Genomic DNA, 6872 nt, shown 5'->3' with positions numbered 1-6872 from the left:
TCGCGTTCCGTCGATCGTTCCGTGCTCGACGGATCTCCGCGCGCCGTGCCTCCAAATCGGCAACGTCTTCCATATGCTGCTCGCTTGCTTGGGATGCGAGGGCTGCTCGCTCGTCGTCCCAGGCTTGCTGAAGCTGAGCCGTTATCCGCTTAGCAGCTTCGCAGATACGGCTCCAGCTCTCGGCATCGCGCAATAGATGCTGCTGGAGGTTTTCCGGACAGACCGGGTCCGTACTTCCCTCGCCGAGTAGCTGCTGCCGGACTTCAGCAAACCTTGGGCACTCGAACATCACGTGCTCCGCGGTCTCAGGAACTCCGCTGCACAGCTGGCAGTCAGGGGACGATGTGAAGCCATTGCGACACAGGTAGTCCCGGAAGAAGCCATGTCCCGAGAGTACCTGGCACAAATGGAACGACACATCTCCATGTTTCCTCGACTGCCAGCTGCCGATGTCTGGAAGTACACGGTGCGCCCAACGCGTGTACCGGCTGGTGTCAGCTTCCGCATCCCACTTTTGCTGCCATTCCTCAATCGTGGCCTGTCGCTCCTGCTTCCGGATGTTCGCCCTCGTGTCAGTTCGGTTGACGGCACTTAGTCGCTGGTAGACCCGGGCGTCTTCATCCACCAGCAGGCAGATGGGGGTCAAGCCAGCCAGGAGGGTGGCAGTCTCATACCTTACGGTACGGAATGCTCGTGCCACCCTCAGTGCCATCTTCCGCTGTACACGCTCCAGCAGGCGACCAGGCTCACGTTTTTGCAGCTCCATGCTCCATACTGGTGCAGCATACCGCATAACGGACTCGGACACCGAAGCTAGCAGCTTCGCTTTCGATGCCCTTGGTCCGCTATGGTTTCGCAGCAATCTGGATGTGGCGTCGGCGATCTTCCCAGCCCTCTCGGTGACCTCCTTGACGTGCGGCAGCCACGACAACTTGTCCTGGAGGGTCACGCCGAGATAGCGGATCGAGCGGGACGAGGTGACGTCCACGTCGCCTACTCGGACGGTAATCCGCGTCGGGGCTTTGGAGCTGGAAATGACCACCATCTCCGTTTTCGCCGGCGCCAGCTCGAGATGGTGTTGAGCCATCCACTCCATCACTGAGGTGATCGCCTCTTCTGCAGCAGCTTTCACACTGTCTGGGGTTGTGCCTGGGACCAGCAGCACCAGGTCGTCGGCATACCCCAGGATCTCCGCATCGGGTGGCAGGGCGATGTCTAACACACCGTCATACATCGTGTTCCACAGAGTGGGGCCTAGAATAGACCCCTGTGGAACCCCTGCCGTGACGGACCGCACTACCGGGCCATCAGAGGTTTCATACACCAGCTCTCGGCCCTGAAAGTAGCTGTGTATGATGCGTTGGAGGCCGGCCGGACTCCTTTCGACTGCAGCGCAGCGGCGATGGCCTGCCAGCTGGCCGTGTTGAACGCATTCCTAACGTCTAGCGCCGCAACTAGTAGGAAGCGTTTGTCGCGTCGGTTCGTGCGACCGAACGACATCGCACGCTGGCCGGCCTCAACAACTCTCTGTATGGCACCGATGGTCGAGCGCCCTCTGCGGAAACCGTACTGTCGGTCCGACAGTCGTGTCGCTTCCGGATCCTCCAGATGCTCGTGCAGCCTGTTGAGGATCAAGCGCTCAAGCACCTTGCCCAGTGCATCCAACATGCACAGGGGCCGGTACGAGCTGCTCAATCCTGGGGGTTTTCCTGGCTTCGGAATGAGTACAAGGCGCTGCCTCTTCCACGCTGCAGGAAACGTGCCGTTAGCGAGGCAGTCCTGGTACAACGCTGTGAAAACCCCCGTGTGCTCGAGGATGGCTGCTTTCACTGCCGCATTCGGGATACCGTCGAGTCCCGGGGCCTTTTTGTTGGCCATGCGGCGTGCGATGAGTTTTAATTCATCGTCCGAGACATCTGTTACTGCTCCTGGCCGCTCCTCTCCCTCGATGATTGCCGCTTCTGGCCAGACGAGGGGCGGGTGCTGGGGGAAGAGATCGGACACAATGTGTTCGAGCCTGTCCCGCTCCGTCTCGGGTGGCGTCCGTCCACCACGGAGGTGGGACAGAACGACGAGATATCCGGCTCCGAACACATTCTCTTCGGCGATGTCGATCAGCTCCTGGAACGAGTTCCGCTTGCTGGCCTTAATCGCCTTCCCCAGCTCCGCCCTCGCTGTACGATGTTGTGCTGCGGCGATGCTCCGCTCTTGCAGGTCGCTGGTCTGCTGCATTCGATCACGGGCGCGTTCGCAGTTCTCTCGCAGCAGCCTGAGCAGCGGCGTCCACCAGAACAGGTCACGATGGGGGTCACTGTGCGACGTTGTAACCCGCTGCATCGTTTTGTCGCACGCGGCGAGCATGATCTCGACCATGCGTTCATGACTCACCGCCCGTTCTGAGAACCGCTCGTCCAGCAGCGTCGACAGGAAGGCTCGCTGCGAGAACTGCGTCGCCTTGTACCGCCGACCCGCGTGTCGAATGCGTCCCTGCTGTCTTCTCGATGGTGGTGAAGGCTCGTTTGCGACGGGAACTGTGGTGCCGACTGTGTACGTGATGTACCGGTGGTCGGAATACGAATACTCACCGCACACGTTCCACGTTCCCGGCTGCGCGATGGTTGGTGTCGCAAACGCTACATCGACGATGCTTGCTGTTGCCGCTCCGTTGCCGTCAAAGGTGTTCGTCGTGCCCTGGTTTAAAACCACCAGGTCTAGCTGCTGTATGGCGCTAAACAGCTCTTCCCCCCTCTCGCTGTTGCGCTCGCTTCCCCATTCCACATGCCAGGCGTTGAAGTCGCCGGCTATCACGACTTGTGAATGGGTAAGCGCTTCGAGCTGCACCGCTTCGATGAAGCGCTCGAACTCGTCGGTAGGCTGACGAGGTGGTGCGTAGCAGCTGAGGAATGTGGTGCCGCCGATCTCGGCAGCGACGAGTCCCGGTGTGTTGCTGCACCAAATTCTCTGTAGGGGAAGCGACCCAGTAGCGACGATGGCGACCTTTTTTGAGCAGTCAAAGGCCCATCGACCGTTGTTAACAGGCGGCCGATACAGCTCCGACAGCAGCAGCACGTCCACTTTCTTCTCTCGGGCAGTTTGGAGGGCAATATCCTGGGCCCTCTCCCCTCTGCCCAAGTTGACCTGCATTACTCGCAGTTGTGGGGTCATTGTGGAGCCGACCGGGCGCAGTCAGGGTGTCCAATTGTGTGTGGACCACCGCACTTGAGGCACTTTAGCTGAGAAGTGCATACTTTCGCCATGTGCCCAACGACGCCGCAGCGTATACACATGTTTTGCCGATCGTCGGGTGAACGGCAGTCATGGGCCCGGTGACCCAGCTCGAGGCAGCGATAGCAGCGCACACGCTCTCGAGGGGTCGGTGGCGCGGCTCTGATTTTGCTGACGCAAAAGCCCAGCTTAATCTTAGTGCCGTCGAGTTCCTTCGCAAACTTCGCGGGCAGTCGCACGTGCGCGCGTTGGGTGCCATCCGTCATCTTTGTCATCGTTGTGGACACAATTCCCGCTCCCGACTCGAACTTGCTGTCGAGCAGCGAAGTCAAATCGTCTTCTCGGGCAAGCGGGTCGACGTCATGGACGACAACTGTCGTCATTTCTGTGACGTGCCGGCACACTCCAGCACTGCCCACGATGGCTCGAACCTGTTGCAGCATATACTGCGCATTCGCCTTGCGGCTTAGCGTGAGTCGCAGCAACGCCTTACTGGTGCGACGGCCCAGGACGACGTGGTCCTTAAGCGGCTTGTACCGCTCGTCAGTCCTGACTGCCGTTTGAACAAGCAGCAGGAGGCTCTCCCAGTCCTGACCTTCGTTGGGCGAAACCTCAATAAGCTCGGGCTTGGCCGGCTTTCGCTGCTGTGTTCGCTGTTGCTGAGGTCGCTGCTGCTGTTGACGCTGCTGTTGTGGACGCTGTTGCTGTGGACGCTGTTGCTGCTGCTGCGGCTGCTGCGGCTGTTGCTGCTGGTGCTGCGAGCGCTGCTGCTGCTGTCGCTGCTGCCGGAGCTGTGGTGGGACATAGCGCTCACCTTGCTGCTGCTGCTGTTGCTGCTGCTGCTGCTGCTGCTGCTGCTGCTGCTGTTGCTGCGGTTGGCGTTGCCGCTGGGACGGGTGGCCTCTTACCACCGTTGTCCAAAGCTGCTGCTGCGGTTGCTGCTGCTGCTGTTGTTGTTGCGGCTGCTGCTGTTGCTGCTGCAGTCGTGGGGGAAGCTGCTGCTGCCTCTGTTCGCGTCGAGGCAAACTTTGCTGCTGCTGCTGCTGTTGCTGCTGCTGCTGCTGCTGCTGCTGCTGCTGCTGCTGTTGCTGCTGCTGCTGCTGCTGCTGCTGCTGCTGCTGCTGCTGACGCTGCTGCTGCTGCTGCTGCTGGCGCTGCTGCTGCTGCTGCTGACGCTGCTGCTGCTGCTGCTGCTGCTGCTGCTGCTGCTGCTGCTGCTGCTGCTGCTGCTGCTGCTGCTGCTGCTGCTGCTGCTGCTGCTGCTGCTGCTGCTGCCGTTCTCGTTCGCGCTTCCTCAGCCGCTGTTGGCGCTTCCGGGCCGTTTCCCGGTTACCGCCTTGCCCCGACGACTGCTGGAGGGTTGCGTTCGCTGCAGTCTGCAGCTCAAGCACCGAACGAGTGCCCGTGAGCAGCAGCTCGTTCTCGCGGCGGAGTGCCGCGTTTTCCTCGCGGCAAAGTCGCAGCTCCTCCAGCGCCGTCGTTAGCTGGGCGCCGATGCTTTGAAGCTGTGCCATCAGCAGGGCACAACTTCCCGCGTCGATGGGCCCAGCAACTACCGCGTTGCCCGGGACAGGGGATGCCGTTGGTGTTGGCTGTGCTGCTGCTGGTGGCTCCAGGTCCATGGCCGCCTCCGCTGCCTCACACTCCGACGCGGGTTCCGGCATCGCGATGATGGTGCTATTCAGCTCGTCGTCGTCGCTTGAATAGCACACATCCATCATCGGTGTGGCCGGGCGCTCGATGGGTTGTGGCTGCATCACAGCCACCGACCCTTTTCTTGACCGCAACTGGTACGGCCCACTCACTTGTGGGGGTTGGGCCTCGTCGCCCATCCCCTGCGTTGTTGAATCACTTTCCCGTTCGTGCGCGCACCTCTTTATACGAGGGTATGGACGCAGCCCGTCGCACTCTGCGTTGAACGCGCGACACGAAACGATACACTACACTCAAGGCTGGCAACACTGCCGCAAGCGTTTTCGACCAAGCTGGCCACACTGCTGGGTAGCCGGGCAAATGCCAATGTCAGCAAACACTTGCCCGTTCAGCTGGGGCTACCCGTTTCGGAGTGGTGCACAGTTGAAATTTTGGCCACCTGTCAAAAACTGGCAACCCTGAAACGGCCGAAAATGGCCACGATGGCAGCACTGGCAGATAGCCGGGGCGATGCTGATTCCAGCGAGCACTTGCCCGTCCGGATCCGACCAGTGGTTCCAGAGATAGACCAATTTTAATTTTGACAGGTGGCGCCCTCTAGTACTTTGGTGGTGCAGTTAGACGTCACGAAACTGGAAATTGCACTGTTCGCTTATTTTCCGTCCGATCTGGACGTCCGGGTAGTCCAGACAAGCCGAATTTCCCCGCGCACCCGTTACACACGTCTCCTGAATTTTTCCGATTTTCCCGGAAAAGTTATTCCGGAAAAACACTATTTTTCGTGGAAAATCGCTCGTAACTTTTCACAGGCTTTTCCGATCCGCGATTTTCACACACCGGCGAGTTGGTCTTTCACGGCCCTACCGTTTGGCGTTTGAATTTTCCGGATCGGACAATTTTCCGACGAGATATGGCCGGAAAAGCGCGTGCACACTCACTTTTTTGTTTTTCCGATTTTCCGGAAAATTTTTGGCATGCGCCCAGAGGACGGCGGCTCCGCGAGTTACCAACAAAAATTTTCCAAATCGGCCCACAATTTTCCAACTTACGGCACTTTTTGGGTTTGCACTGTATGCCTGTGACGTCACGCCCCGTACGGCCGTTGCTGACGTCACAGCAAATGACCGTTGGTCAAGGGGGGGCAGCCGCTGACGTCACAGCCGTTGACCGTTGGTCCAGGGGGGGCAAGATTTTCGTCCAAGCCCGGCCGGCACGTGCCAAGGTCAACCAAGGGCAAAACTTTGCGCAAACGCGTCTGGACGAACCGTATATTGTGTACACTTTACTATAGGAAAAACTACCACCCGCGATCCTGGTCGTATTTTTCCACGGATTCTCACCACACTAACACTCGTCAACGGGGCTCGTCAGCCCGCGTCTTTTGACGTATTTTTTGTAAAAATCCGTTCACTTTTAGGCACTTTTTTAAATACTTAAGTATTTTATTTATACACTTTTTGCACTCCTAATAACTTTGTCAAACTTCATTTCGCGCGGACACTCGATACGTCGTTGAAATTGTCTTGCCAAGACGCTTCGAGCGAAATGTCGTTTTCGAAAATCGGACCACTTTTCACAAAGTTAGTAAAATCGCCACTCAAAAAGTTCACTAACTTTTTAACACACTTTTTCAACAAACTGAGTATGCCACTTTGTTAAACTACTTGGCCCCGACTCAGATTTCGATTTTCATCAAAATCGGCCCAGTAGTTTTCGCGCGGTGCAACTTCAAAGTTTCCACCAAACTTATACACTTTTTGAACAATTCGCCAAATTCTTTACACTTCCATAACTTTTTTGTTTATGGACCGATCTGGGCGTTCGACCACTCGCCAGAAAGGTATTTAGGCGACGCACACGTTGGTATTTTTTCAGATTCGGTTGGCCACATACTTTTCATTATATTTCGAAAAAACACTTAAAAAAGTTGTATAACTCTTAATATAAAATTCGGTTTTTCACCAAGCTACCCGATATGGGTATCAAACGATAGG

Source organism: Anopheles merus, unplaced genomic scaffold, assembly GCF_017562075.2.
Source record: "Anopheles merus strain MAF unplaced genomic scaffold, AmerM5.1 LNR4000142, whole genome shotgun sequence".
Classification (NCBI taxonomy): Eukaryota; Metazoa; Arthropoda; class Insecta; order Diptera; family Culicidae; genus Anopheles; species Anopheles merus.
The sequence above is the reverse complement of the archived record's forward strand: the minus strand, read 5'-3'. Positions refer to the sequence as shown.